At 33.9% G+C, this 16,359-nt stretch overlaps 1 protein-coding gene across 10 annotated transcripts in view; it reads left to right on the forward strand.

Moving 5' to 3' along the window:
- The first annotated feature begins 2,338 nt into the window (after positions 1-2,338).
- Positions 2,339-16,359, forward strand: part of LOC134532846 (uncharacterized) — a 36,197-nt gene continuing 22,176 nt past the window's right edge. For 2 of the 10 annotated variants that reach the window (XM_063369822.1, XM_063369826.1), the window contains exons 1-2: positions 12,925-13,333; positions 16,197-16,358. The gene's annotated coding sequence lies outside the window, so the exon portion shown is untranslated. The other 8 variants (XM_063369821.1, XM_063369820.1, XM_063369824.1 and 5 more) reach the window with 8 other exon arrangements.

Raw genomic sequence — 16,359 nt, forward strand, 5'->3', positions numbered from 1 at the left:
ACGTAACTTGTTTTCTATTATTAAGATATGATTTAAATAAGTCATGAACCACACCTCTTATACCACAGTTTTCTAGCTTAATCAAATGTAGATCATGGTTAACACAGTCAAATGCTTTTGAAAGATCGGCAAAGATGCAATTAGATATGCAATAAGATAGTTAAGCACATTCAAAACTCTTAATAATTTCTGCGCAACTCTGCTATCTTATATTATATAGGTTTGGGGTTTTTATTCCATTATATCTGTTAGTATCCGTGTTACACTCACTACAAAGTTTTCTGATGTTGCTCTAATGAAATCTCTTTTTTCCCATAAACAGTGAAAAAAACTTTTATATAATTTTTAATTCGGAATATTATTTTCATAAACAGTCAGTTTTTTATTGATATATTTTTAATACTGCAATATATTTGTTTTGTGCATAGCGTTGTCTATAATTGTCATCTTTAGAATCTTGCTGCTGTATCATAGAGTAAGATACAGAAAAACCTATTAATAAGGTAAAACACACAAAATTTGAAGGTAAAACACACAAAAATTGAACTTTTATACCTATTATAAAAACATAACTATTGCAAACATTTAATTAAAAAATTTTAAAATTTAATCCGTTCCATTTTTTATTCACTTAAATAGAGATATGTATAAAAAAAATGAAGAATTGATATCGAAATTCATGGTATTCCTACTTTTTAACATTTAAATAAATAATTTAATTAATAAATATATCTATGTAGAGAGATAGAGAGAGAGAGAGAGAGAGAGAGAGAGAGAGAGAGAGAGAGAGAGAGAGAGTGTGTGTGTGTGTGTGTGTCTCACTAATGACTTTACAGGATAAAAATAATGTAGTAGTTGAGGCAGTATTTATTTCAGGCAGTTCATTGAATTATGTAACAAGCTTTATGGAGCAAAATATTGAAATTGAACAACAGAAACTTGTTATAGCATAAAAATTAATTGAAACCAAAATTACGTTTTTAGGTTGCTATCTATTGACGCCTTCTGCCTTCTGCCGAGGTGATGTTGAGGGCGTGGAGTTGCTTTTGGGCGCCAACTAGCAATAATAACTACGTGCTAGTGCGTAGCCGAGACTCTTGACTCAGGGCGTGACGTCGCCACGTGGCCGGCAGGCAGTAAGGGTCGTTCCGTCAGAGTTACCCCCGGCTGTTTAAGCCACCAGGGACGCTATGCTACGGGCGTTGTAACATATACGCGGAGACTCAATTTAAAGTGATTTATTGTCAGGCACGCTATACATGCGCTGCGTCGTGCATTACCCGCTTACTGGGAGCCGCGCTCTACAGGACACGTTTCTGATGGGCTTGTGCCGCGTTACCCTAATGTTCCGTGCACACTTCGCACTCCACTAACTTGAAACAGTGTTTAAGTAACACTGGGGGGTTCCGGTGATGAGCACGAATTAAGTAAGGGGTGAACTCGGATCGACTAGCCGGATTGTCCGTGAGGCTCGGAACTGACGGGTTGAAAACTCACGCAATTCCGGTAGAGATGGCAAGGGCAGAGGTCGAGAGGCTCCGCGGGCGACTCGCGACTTGTCTCCTTGGAGGGCGGTGATCAACTGGCGATGGCTGTGACGTCCGCACGACTCCCCAGCCTCACTCCCGCGAAAACGTGTCGTGTGCAAAAGTAATCTATGCGATGCGATGCGATGCGCCATAGCGGTCTGTGCGGATTCGAGGAGCACTAATGGTTGGCATCACAATATAGTTTAATCAACAATTTAAACTTCAATGAAATTATGTTCAGAATGTGCCCATATAATGACAAAACTTGGGTGTAATTTTTTCATTAAATTTTTGATTTAATAATTAGGATTTCATTTTTTTTTTTGGCAACAAGCCAACCATCAAATAAAGTTGTCTTCATCTTTATTTATTTTTGTAGATTAGTGCATAACTTAATATTTAACTTATTTTGGTTACAAAAACTATTTTATAATATCCCGAAACAAGAAAAAAATAAATGTACAACATATTCCAGTTCTAATTCTCTAGAGCCAGGTATAAAGGGCATAAGTCTTTTGGATATCATATTGAATTGTTCCCTTTACACTAGGTACTAAATAATTTATGATTTTATGGGCTTATTTGATATTTTAAAGCTTATGGTTGGCACTCACAACTTGGGACACCGTAGAATGGGGTGATTAGAAACAAAACTGGGGAAAAAGTTAAAGCACTTCATAATTTACATAAATAGTTGTATCAAAAATATGAAATGATTTATGTTGTTTTATAAGTAATTCTAAAATTTAAGAATGGTATTGCAATGTTGGTAGTATGAAAACAACAGTGGAAAACAGCTGATTAAGAGGTTATGTTTGTTGTTTTTTTATGACGGGGGTAGCAATGAGCAACTATAATACTTGGCTTTTAACATTGTCTTGATATTGTTTTTTACTGTGAATATTATTATTGATGTACTGCGATGACTGATGCGAAGTGTTATGAAATCGACACTATACTTTAGATTACAACTAACGAATGTTCAATTCAAACGATTTTTTGGATTCCACGAAATGCTATGCTGCAAACTGTAGTCGAATAAAACTTTTTTTTTAAAACAGTTAAAGAGAAAATTGTACAAAGGTTAATTAATATTCAAACAGCGTGTTTTTTTTATTCACAATGCACGAATCTTGAGAAGTATCTATATGTAAACAGCAAACACACACTGTGACTTACTCTACACTTTCGCAACCTTTGTACAATTTTCTCATTAACTGTTTTTTTAAATAAATGTTGGTAAATATGTAGAGTAACGGTATCTGCGAAAAAAAAATGTTAAAAATCTGAAAACACTTTCATTCTATGCTCTTTCACTTCCTCTTTTCATTAAAACCGGCGGAGATAAGAAATTACAAATACTTTAGGAGATATAGAATTTTTTAATTTTGCAATACAGGACCTGTGCTATCATTCCACCGAAGCTATTTTTGTTTTTTTGCCGTGTGTTTGTGAATGCGTAATTAAATAAAATGGTCGATTAGGTCAAGTCAGTTACATTATTAATACTTTCAAAATAAGCGGATATTACAAATAATGAGAATTAATTTTAATGGCTGTTTAGTTTTAAAATATTTATAATGTAACTGACCTGACCAAACAAACCGGGACAAAGGATGAACAGTAGGAACTAAAATGGTTGATTAGGTCAGGTCAGTTACATTATAAATACTTTCAAACTAAACTGACATTAAAAATAATATGAATTAATTTTAATGGTTCAGTTTTAAAGTATTTATAATGTAGCTGACCTGACCTAACAAACCAGGACAAAGGATGAACAGTAGGAACTCACGTAATTTTTTTTTTTACTTATTACTTGCGCAGCAATATAAAAAAAAACAAAATATTAAAATTTGAAACGTTAAAAACTCACTTAAGTTGGAGGCGGGTACAATTCCTTTCCCATTAGTAGAAAATGATGTAGTCGTTCACCTACGTCGCGAAAAAAAAATTCATACTCGTAAACAAGCAACAATGGTTAAAGCCGCATGAATGCACAGGTATTGTGATGAAAATTTAAAATTCGATATCTCCTAAAGTATTTGGAATTTCTTATCTCCGCCGGGTTTAGTGAAAAGAGGAAGTTAAAGAGCACAGAATAAAAGTAATTTCGGAATTTAAAATTTTTATTTAACAAATATCGCCCAAATATGATAATTAAAAAATTTGATATCTCCTAAAGTATTTGGAATTTCTTATCTCCGCCGGTTTTAATGAAAAGAGGAAGTGAAAGAGCATAGAATGAAAGTATTTTCAGATTTTTAGCATTTTTTTTTTGCAAATACAGTTACTCTACATATTTACCTGTTTAATTTATGAAGCCACTGAATTCAATTCAATTCTGCTGCTGGGTCCGCTCCCTGCAGCAGGGTCTCTGGCGCCCGCCGAGCACGTGTCTTCAGCGCGGCTCCGGGAGCTCCTTGCAGCAGTATCTCTGGCACCCTGGCCTCCAGAGGGTCTCCAGGAGCTCCCTGCAGCAGTGTCTCTGGCCCCTGGCCTCCAGAGGGTCTCCGGGAGCTCCCTGCAGCAGTGTCTCTGGCGCCCACGCCGCCCAGGGTCGGAACAACCCCCGCGCGCCGGCCGGGCAGCGAGGCCTCTGAATGAGAATCAGGGCAGTTGTGAGCTGCAGGTTCTCCAGGAGTTAGGTTCCATAACCATGCTGAGGCACAAGAGACCGCGTGCTGAACAATGTTGATGATGGTAGTTGAATCACCACAGCATGAGGGACGAATCCATTTCCCTCATCTCTCGGACTGTTACTAATTGCTGCCGCTTGGCAGGCTTTCACCGAGGGTATGCCAAGTGTGTGTTCATGATGCTCCTACTGCACTCAGACAACACACCAGACTGTTGGGAATGCTTGGTTGCTGACACCGGCAGCAGACACAGGGCTAGAGGATCATGTTTGACGGTCCTACATATATATAAGTGTTAATGTTTTTTTTCCCCATTTAAAAACTATGAAAATAAATTAATTTTACAGTAGTTATTTAATATAAGATTTTTTTTATATTTTTCATTTATTAAATTGGAAACAGTCCAGTTAATATTTACTTGATCCTTTGTTTAGGATTCTGGATTAATTTGCTAGGAAACATTTTGGTTTTTGATTCATATTCTGTGGAAGGCAATGCATCCTATCTCTAGGAAAATTACATTACTAATTTAAAACATTGTAAATTAGGCGAAAAACATGGAAAAATATTAACTTAAATAATGGCATACCTACATAGTAATATTCATACTACTCAATGATTTTGTTTTTGATTAAAGTTTTAATTTAAGTTAAAAACAATTGTCTCTCTCATGGTCATTTTATCATCAGGATCAGTAAATCAAAAATACATCTGTAGTAGACACTGTACAACTTGATGGAGGAATTATGTAGTTTATAAAGCTTGCAGTAAAATAAAACACATGTTGCATGGTGCTATGCACCCAGAATTCTAACTTCACAGATAGTGATATAAAAATTTGTGCAAGAATTCGAATGAGCAAGTATGTGAGAGTGCAAGTATGCAAGTTCACAAGTATGAAAGTGTGTAAGTATGCAAATATACAAGTATGAAATTATGCGAACATATCATTTGAGCTCACCCAATCCTGAACTCCCACCACTCTCTGCCACTAAACGCCCCACTCCTGATCGTTGCATGTTTTGTTATCCTCAGAATATTATACTTCCGTTACACCTTGATGATGTAATTGTTTCGATTTGCCCTATTGACTGTAAAAATGTTTCACTTCAATAAACATTTTTTGATCAATTTCTTGGTTAGACTCTTTGTAAGCTAGCGTACGATGCATAAGAAAACCCCTATGTCTGTAAGGGCTGTCGTCTGTCCCTTCTTTGTACGTAGGTATCACCTACAGTGACCAGACAAAAAGTCAGCTGAGACTGATGTGCAGTATGGCCAGGGTCGTAACTAGACTAGTTTCCACCCGGGGCAAGAACTCATCTTGGTGCCCCCCTTTTTATTAAACCAACCAAAACAAAACCTTTTCAGACAACACCTCATATCACCTTCACATATTAATTTCCACTATTCCAAAAATATTTTTTTCCAATTTAGATGGTAAATAAATAGATTTATTTGCTATCATTTCATTTTTAGTACTTTTCAAGTTGGATAATATGTGACAAAAAAAACCAGATTCTAAATATTTGATGATATACAAGTACGTGTCTTTCAATACAAATAATTCAGTTCATCTGCCCTCCAACTTTTTTTTTTGTGTACCAATACTACGATATTCAAGTAAATATCTATAGCATAAATAACTCTGGCAGTTTAGCCCCCCACCCCCTCCAACTCCAAGTGCAGCACCCTGAGCACAAGTCCCATCTGGCCCCCTCTAGTTATGTCCCTGAGTATGGCATTTGCTGTAACAATGACACACTGTGAAAAAAAAATCCCTTTCGGCACAGCCTACAGGCGTAGGTAGATTTCAAAGTACCTTTTTCTTCTGGAAATATTTTAGAAATTTCTATAACTCCTGGAACATTATAAGAACTTAATGTACATACATCCTATATGTTCACCAATATTAAAAAAAAATTTAATTGATAAAACATTTTCTCATATTCCATGCAGTGAAAATATTTTGGATGTTTTCAACTGATGCATCCAGCATTGAATGTCTTAAAGAATCTCATATTATACATACTAAGGTAGTTATGCAATTATTTTTGACCTTCAAACATTATTTTTCATCCCTTGCACTAATACGTGATCATATATATATATATATATATATATATATATATATATATATATATATATATATATATATATATATATATATATATATATATATATATATATATATATATTGGACAAAGTTTAAAAATAAATTCTGATGAATTTGAGACTAAGGAAGATTTAATTTTTTAAATTTAAATTTCAATCCCTGCTTTTACGGTCATAGTTCGTTTCAAAAAAAATTGTTTCAGCCAAAGGTTTTAGACAAAGTTCAGGAGTTTTACAATAAATTATATAGGATTTGATAGTATGTATATCTATTAAAAAAAGTATTGAATTTTTGTCTTTATAACCTTGTTATTTCCACCCCTTAAATTCATGGTTTGTTACATAAAATTTACGTTAGACAAAAGTTGTAAACAATATTAAAAGTTAAACAAAAATAAACATTAATTCAATAGAGTACATGGTTGGGAAGTTTTATTTATTTTCTTATTTCAGCTCCAGGTTTTTTAAATTCCTTCTAGTGATTGTTTATATTATCAAAAATTGTTTCAGACAAAAGTTTTAGTTACAAATTATAAGATTTACAAACAATGGAACGAATTTGTTGGTGTGCCTACTAAGGATTATTTTTTATCTTCCAACCCTTGTTTATTCCATCCCTTGCAGTAATGATTGGTTACATAAAAAATTATTTTTGACCAAAGTTGTAAATAAAAATATAAGGTTTTACAATAAAACAATGGATTTAATAGGGTACATGTTACGGATTATATTAATTTTTTAAAATGATACACTTTACTTTTTCAATCCTCTATAACAATGGCTCATCTTATAAAAATTGTTTCAGACAAAAGTTTTAGATGAAAATTATAATTTTTACAAACAATTCAAATGGATTTGATAGTGTTCTTGATAAGGAAGTTATGATTTTTTAAAATTCTACCCCTCTTTTTTCAACCCCTTGCAGCAATGGTTTGTTTAATCAAAAATTGTGTCAGACAAAAGTTTTGTACAAAAATTATATGATTAAGAAACTATCTGTATGAATTCTATGTACCTACTAATGGTATTATGTTTTTTTTTTGTCCTCCAACCCTTCTTTGTTAAACCCCTTGCAGTTATGGTTGGTCGTATCAAAAAGTTATTCAGACAAAAGATTTTGGTATTACTCCTACAAGTTATAATATGTTCAAATGGATATTATATTTTACTAATTATGGGAGTTACAGCTATTTTTCTGTTTTTCAAAAAAACCTCTATTTATACCCCTTTGGTCACATATTCCCCTTTAATGAACTTGACAGAGATTTTCCACTACTAGATTGTATGTATTAGTTTGGAAGTTATTTGTGAAAAATTGCAGCAATTACAACGTCAATAAAGGTGTGGCATTTAGACTTGACTAAAAAAGTTAAATCTATGTAATTTTGTTTTTAAGAAATCGATTTTTCTCTTTATTCGATAAAAAAAACTCACTATGGGTCAAGATTTCGGAATTTAGCAAACAATACCGCCTGACATTTACTGAATTTCGGTTAAGTTGTATTGTTAGCAAAGCGACAAAATGTGCCATCGTAATTCAATTTTTTGCCCCCACACCCTCTCTGTCTCTGGATGGCTTGGTGCTGAGTGTTCATCAATTCACTGACGATAAACACTAAAATACCAATGCACAAACACCAGCACTGAGTTCTATAGTAAACACTAGTGAACAAAAATCTGCATTCACGAAAGAGGAGTTGTACTGATACATTATAGATTTGGCACACATTGTATGGGATACATTTTTTTTGTTCTTGTAAGATAAAAATGTCAAAAATTTAATATATTACTCCCTCCAAATATTAATAGTAAAATTTTATCACATCTAAAACAACATAAAATATAATATCCATTAACAGTGATGGATATAGGTATTTTTTAGGGGAGAGGGGAAACCTTAAAAAAAAATAATAAAAATAAAAATATGTGTATTCACATGGGCGGATGTATGCTTTCCTTCGCCCGGGGCAGGAATTGTAATTACTGCCCCCCCCCCCCCTTTTTTTTTTTTCCCCTACCCTCAAACAGCAAGAAACATACCATGCATAATTTATTTTCATCTGTGTACATGATATTTAAAATTTTGAGATAAATTTTTATCAAACCCAGGGTACTAACCATTGTATAAGTTAATGTTTTATTTCATGTACTGTATTTATAGCAATAATATTGGGTTCAGAGTCCAATAGAAACACAAAAAGATATAAAAAAAACATATTACCTATTAATTGTGTTACATCGTTAAATTACAACATTGAAATATTACACTAAAATTAATTTAGTTGTATTACCAAAAACCTGTACATATTCATGGTTACAAAAAAAAATTGTCGGCCAGTCCTGTGCCGGAGGCAGACTGCCCTCTTGCACACCTCTAGATCTGTCTCTGTGTATTCTAAAAACTAATGATAACAACTGTTGCATTATCAATCTCAACATGAGTCACTTCCTGTGTAACTTGTTGTTCCAGGCATTTTCACAGCCCACCCTGCTGCATCACTAAAAATGATATACCTCCCTTCAACAAAATATTGCAAAAATTTTCATAACTTCAAGGGAAAGGGGGGTTGTATTCCCCTCCCCCCCCAATCTCCCCCCCCCCATGTATCTGCCACTGTTTCATTATAACTCTTGCTGCCCAGTGCATCAGTAACATTGTATTAAATTATCAATAATTATTGCTTCCAAGAGTGAGCACAAAAACAATACATACAATACTTAGCACTGGCGGCACATGGAAAGCACAGATAATCTGCTTGGAAGTAAATGCTCGTAGGTGCGAGGTGGAGCCATAGTGAGACACTGCACACTCACTTCCTGGAGGAGCCGAGTTCGAATTCCAGTTCGGCCATACTGATTTTTATATTTGTGCTTTCTTGAGATCACTCCAGGCAGATTGCTGGGATCATTTATTATTTCGGGCCGCGACAGATTACCTTCGTCAGAACCCCGGTCTGCTTCGTGTGGTCAGCCCAAAAAAAAAATTGTTAATAAACATTTTAGTGTAGTATTTATAAACTCTGTTTCAGCGTACTTGTGAATCACCTTAACTCAGTGATAATTACACCAAAGAGGAGGTATCACGAAAGTTTCCAAGAAAATAATCTCATATAAAATATGTGATAAATCACTTTTTAGCTCTCATCAGGGCTTTCGCAACGGACTGGAAAGGGCCGTGGGTGCGGGGGGGGGGGGGCAATATCCCTGGGGCCTGGGTACTGTAGCTTCGATATTTTCTTAATGCTTGTTTTTTACAAGTCTATTACTAACAGAATTCATAGGAAACCTTACAAGTACTACACAGATCACGTTTGTAGTTTTGGCCACAGTAATGTTCATAGTCTTTATATATACAATTGTGGGGTTGGTTTCCTGTAGTGGCCCTAGACTTTGCAGGGCCCTGGGCTATTAGCTTTTATGAAGGGCACCCCCCCCCCCCCCCCCACCCAAACTGGAAAATCTGAAAAAATTGCTCTTTCAAAACATACCTGGAACTTAAAATTCGAATATGGTTTTGCAAATTAATCTTATAATGTTATGATATTTTTTCTTGGTCATTTTATAAATGTTAACGATCAAATTTCCAGTAGAATCACATCATTATACGTGACAGTAAAATCTTTGAAAAGTTTTTCGTATACAAAATCATGAATTGAAATTGGTATTGACCAGCACACTAAGTTTCAAGATAATAAAAATTAAATTTTCCTTTTCCCTTAAATGCCCATATTTTAAACAGAACACTAAACAAACAAAAATAAAATAAAAATTAAAAGCACCGGTGCAGGGACCTATCCTGAAGCAGCCCAGTTGGTTTTTCTCAATGGCCTTGACTCTCATTATAGTATTCCTGAGATATAAAGCCAAGCTAGATAGTAATTAGTACCTACTCAACACCAAACTTTGTTTAAGTAATTTCCCTCCCCCCCTCATACCTTATCAATTTAATAAATTAAATGAACACTAGTGTACTAAAAACTATTTGATAAAAATTATAAAACACAAGTGTGTGTTGTATTTAACTCCCTCTGCAGGGTAGGTACTTGAAACAACAAGATCTTGCCTTCTTTGCAAATTCTCTGGTTTTGTTTTGGCATTTAATTATACAACTTTCCTGCCCGAGAGGAATCTATGAAGAGATAGAAGGGGGGAAGGGGGCAGCCTGTGCTGCATTAGAGAGAGTGCAGGAAGGGGCCAACCAATTTTTTGTTAATTACAAAAAGTGTGAAATAAAATGTGAATATAAAAAAATATTTAAATCTCTACTAAAATTTTGTTTTATGTGCTCATTATCAATGATAATGTTTTTTTCTATGGAGATATTTATTGCTCAGTTTGTAGTGAGTCTGTGCGGCATGCTTGTTCAGAGGCCATGGGGCATAAAAGAACATTGTTGAGGGAGGACTGGGGGAAGGAGAAGGGTGGATGCAAGCTCAGGCAAGACAGTGTGTTGGTGGGGTGTTCGGAGTTTGGACATCAAATACAACCACGTGCCACGTGTGCGTAACTGAAATTTCAGTTTTAAATTTCATCCAATTTTTAACTTGGTTTTATTGTCAAAGGTATGTGATAAAAATAACCAGGAGCTGAAAGCAGGAAAAGAGCCAGAGCAAGGGGAAAAGCTCAAAAGATTTATTTTTTTAATTTTACACATAATGGACATGGATGGCAAACCAATTATGTCTGGTATGTTTATTGCTGTTGGAAAGAAGAGGGAAGGGAGAACCACTTATTACAATTTCTTCCCTGGGCGAAGGAAAGCCTCGTTCCATCCGTGTTTTGGTGGCTGCAAAAACTAAATCCCAAATTTAAAACGGAGCACTCAACTGTCATAGAGGTTCTTTTAGCAGAAAGATAAACAGATCCTATTGTAAAAATAACTAAGGTTCACACGTATTATAGATAGGTACTAATGTGGTTGAACTCTCATCATGTAAGGCTTGATAGAGTTATAAATTTAAATGTTATAATTCAACAATATTTCATTTTGAAGGAGTTTATTATGATAAAACTTATCAAAATCTTACCAAAAAAAAGTTGTATACTAATAAATAATGTTATATTTTGTAAGTTAAAATAACTTTGAGCTTGAGGTGAGGCCTGGTTAAGGATCCAAATTGCTATTGATGCAAGAATGTCACAGTTCTTTACAAAATATGCAAAAAAAATTCCTAAGAATTCACCAACAGTACAGCTTGAGAATGTAAAACTACATATTCAAAATTTTGTTCCTAGAGCTACATGAAGTAAAGAAAGTGAAGGGTGGGTTTTGCATGAAGGTCTAAGGCGACAGGAGATTGTTGTGGGTTCATTATCACTTGGCTAGTCTCTCGGTGCTCGTGGATAGTCATGGCATGGAGGTGGTGTTGAGATAAAACCCAAGACCCTTATCAGAATGTGTTATCTAGGGCAAAAATTAGTGACATTATTTAAAGGTCCTTGTTGACGGTCATCGACTGTCATTGCTGACGCGCCATGCTCATGTAGCAAGGGTTGTAGGTTAGATCCCTGCATTACTCAAATTTATAACTGAGTCAGAATTATTGTGCATGATGTGATGTAACACCCTACAAAAATAAAAATGTTATTAAAAAATATGAGTTTTGCAAGATATCACCAACCCAATCAAACCCAATCAATCAACCAATCAAAACTGTAGGGAAAAAAATTCTTAATATTATTTGTTTTTAATAATGACATGTGAAATTCTCAATAATATGATTCATCTTGTAACATATTCAAAGCTTTGTCATCTCCTACAAAGCTCCAGGAATCTGATTGCATGATCTGGCATAATAATGATTAATAGACAGCCTAGGAGTACTTATTTTGTATGCTATATCTAGTTATGTATATTTCTGGGCTAGTTTTAGAACATCTACAGATTTTATGAAAATAAAGTTTAATCCAAGCCTACATAAAAAAAAAAAAACATTTTCATCCAAAATTGAATAAATTAAGCCTGCAATGTCTGAATTATATATATTTTGTAAACAAACAACTAAGTATAAATTTATATTCAGTAAAATTACATCATCAAATTGCAAACTGTTATTTTGAAGGATAAATTTAATAAACAGGCAAACAAAAATTATTATCCAAAACTGTTCTGGGAATGTAAATAGACCGGTGCGGGGAGAGCATGTTAGTGGAGGGGGAAGGTAAAAAAATGTAGATATTGCTGATAAATAACGCTGGGATTTTATGGGGTGACCAACTCTTGAATTAGAAACGTGGAATCTTTGGACATAAAAGAGTGATATTTATTATTTTAACACACATTTACCATGAATCAACACAATAGTTTTGTTCTCTGACGCACTTTCAAAGATGAAATAATCGAAGGTCCTTGTTTTTACGTGATATTTTACGATATAAAAGTACATCAAGCACGCCATAATTTGATTTGCCAATTAGTATGTTGGTGCTGCTGAACGATGTACGTACATACGTAGGCAACACTGGTGCTCCTGACCGTGCGGCCGGGGAGGGAGTTGGTCCCGGCTTCTATGAAGTATTTGTTAGGTGACCTACGACGATAGTTTATTCTTATATATACTGCATAAACACATCGGTATTACGATACCGTTACATATACTTCTTTTTTTAATAGTTGGAACGTATTAATATGTAAGTGCGCTCGCGCGTGCACGCACACACACACGCACGCATAAACAATTGCTATCTATTTAAAGTATTATTAGTATTATTGTTAAAACCGAAATAATGGCATTTAAAATTGTGTTATTTAAATTAATAGATAGTTGAGAAAATAAGTTAATTTATCTCACAATGGAAGTGCTTAAGTTTCAATAATGACAGTTTAAAGAAAGTTTTAAATATACTTACATAACCTGCAATATGAGGTGCAGTGTGAACCTTCATACAATCACTGCCATGAAGTATGATAGTGTCTATGATGATTAATTATTTTATAACCCGAGAAATTTTAGATTTATTGTGTGTTGCTTGCTCATGTAAATTCAAAGTTTTAACAAGTATTAAATTTAAGATAGATATTATGTAAGAGGTGAACATTGTCAATTGATGGTAAGCTCCACTATCCAAATTCTGTTTTTTTTTTAATGGTTACAATTAAAATATATTTTCACTTGTGGAATATAAGTGAACGGAATTAAATTGATCCAGGACAAGCATATCAAATAAATGCTCACTGATACCCATAGCCTACCAATATCATTGTTGAGGGGTGTATACTTACTGTATATAGACAGCATATAAGTATTTTCATAGTATACCGTACATAGTGATTTTGATTGATTAATCTTTAGAAAATATACTTGAATCTTACCCCTATTTTAATAGGTAACTTATATAGTGGGGTTAAAAGTGTATACAAATCTTGAGTTAAAAGTTAAAGAAAAATACAAAGAATAGCTCTATTTTTATTGTTTTTCACTTGGGTGAAATCCGTAGCATCAGGCCCAAACTCAAAACTCATCCTTCTAGCAAAACTAAAACAACATTATGTACACTATAAAACAAAAGTTTGTTTCTCAGAAAAAAATAGCAAAATTAAAATTGCATTAAGTGTTATTAAATTAGTTATAAGTTATATCATTTCAAGACAACAACCATATTTATCAGCCTGCATACGTGAATCACACAGGACCCACTCACCCTCTGTAACCTAGGTAGTGTTCATAAGTAAATCACATGCAACAATTGCTAATAATGTACCCTTATTGTTAAATCACAAGGGATTACTCATAAATTTGATTGTAGAGTGAATTGTAGGCTAAACTAAAATACATTAGCTTCTCATAAAAAACAATACTCATAATACAGCTAAAAATATTTAAATATAACTTTTTATGTCTATTTAGCAAAATTGAGTTACTAGGTACTGAAACATTTTTTTAACAGAAAAAATTTGTACAGGTGAATCTGTGAAGGCAAGCCAACTGGATGGTGAATATAATGGGATGGAATGAGTTACTATGAGAGACATGAAATTAATATTTGAAGAAAAGTGACAGGAATGAAATGGGTACAACTAACTTCCAGTTTCAAACTGTACTTTAAGTTAAATATTTGGAGGAACAAAAGTCTCACATGAACTGACAGAAACTTCTTTACTTTGCCCAAACTATTGACCAGCTGTCAGTAAATATATAATGCGTACTGTGGAAGACAGTGACGAACCACTGCTGTTTCATCTCGTCTAGTCCGCCCCATTCATGCCATGGATTCTTCCCGTCACAATGTCTGGGGCATTACAAAGAAAACATTTAAACTTCGTCACATTTTTTAACTTCTTCTGTTTCAAAATTTGTTTTGTAAGTATAGTCCCTACTTGTTTCGTTTGGAAACTATAAATTAAGGTTCTGCTTTGTTACCTGCAAGTGATGCCAATTACTTATAAAATCATTCATGAACTGTGTATTGATTTTATAATGCTTTTTAAGATAGTAATTTAGAGTTAATTAGATTTTTTATTTTATTTTTTTAATTTGTAATTTGATTGATACTTTATTTTATGTTTTTAGTTATTTTGGTTAGTATTTACGGCAGTTGTTAATGAAATAATTGTGTTGTTAAGGTTGGCAATTACCATGACAGTGTATTAAAGTTTCAAGTTTAACTTTTAACAGTTTCAGAATCGTAATTAACATTTAAAAGTATTTTCGCGGGAATATTTTTAAAGCATAAATGGTTACGTAATATTATGAAAAATAAATAGGACTCTGATAATAAAAAGACATTAACAGAGTGTACAGTTGCCTTCATGTGCGCGGGAGATGCAGGACGCTAGGGGAAGTATGACGTAGGCAGCAGAGCATGGACAGACATGCGAGGAGTTATTGCCATAAATTACAGAGCGTAAAGGCTTAGTAGTACATGTAACAGCTTTTTGAATGATATCTCCGGACGAGTATGCTTGAAGTGCTGCTTTTATATTTAAAGTTATACAGCTCAATCACTTAGAATATATATGTACACATATGTATATCACTTTCAATATTTAAAAAAAAAGTTATGTTTTTTGTCTGAGTGGGTTAATAATTTGCAGTTGTAAGGCATATCAGCACCACCACTAATACATTAATATGCTAATCTGGAGGCAACATGTAAACTAAAGTATTATAGTTCAAAATGCCACACATAACCATGCTTATTCAATGTTCGAACCCAGAACCTCTTGACAGAAGTTATCGGGTGCTTCAGCCATCAACTGTAAATGAACAACTGTGCCTTGCACGCAAAGCATGAGAGGTTGACACAAGCCGTGAGGGGGTGGGTGACCTTCCAGGAAGGTGCTGGCATCATGGATTCCTCTCATGCTTGTTAAACAACCCCCTCCCCCCGTTCTCTTCTTGGCTCAAATCATATGCTGGAGCCTCACATACTCAATGTTTCAATTACAAAAAAGCTTGCTGTGTCTGTTTTTGTAATCAGCCTAGCTGACATTTTAAAGATTTAACTCAGTCAAGAGTGTAGTTTGAAAATGAAGGTGATTTAATGAATAACTTGAAATCTATGCTATTTTGATAATTATATTACATTAAATCACCATTTTTAAGTTAAAAATTTAACTATTTAAAATTATAGCACTAACAATCTCTTCAAAATCTAGATTATGCTTCTTGTTTGAAATCACAATCCCAAAAATTGTGGAAACCAAATAAATATTTATTTTGCGTGTGTATACCTATTCCATGGTCATACTGAATTTCGATGAAGTATGGCCAACCCTCTATGATCGAGTAAATCATGTCACTTGACATAGTAAGCTGAATAAACCCTAAGGGTCAGATTTTCTGAAGTGCCTCTAAAACTTAAAATTGAAGTACTATTTTGCAAGAAATTAATATTTATATAATTATGTAAGTATTATTTATTCATGAAAATAAATTTTCATTAATGATGTAATCTTTTTTTCATGTTGCAGGCAACAAAGTAATTTTAAACTTAAATTTTCTAATTAGCATTGAAGTTGCAATCATAGACTGCTATACAAGCAAGAAGATGTTGTGAATATGAACTTTCGAATGGGATGAAGAATTGATTGTGGTGTAAGCTGTGGTGTAAAGTGCAAAAAATAATGCTGTAGG

This window comes from Bacillus rossius, chromosome 6 (genome assembly GCF_032445375.1).
Source record: "Bacillus rossius redtenbacheri isolate Brsri chromosome 6, Brsri_v3, whole genome shotgun sequence".
Classification (NCBI taxonomy): domain Eukaryota; kingdom Metazoa; phylum Arthropoda; class Insecta; order Phasmatodea; family Bacillidae; genus Bacillus; species Bacillus rossius.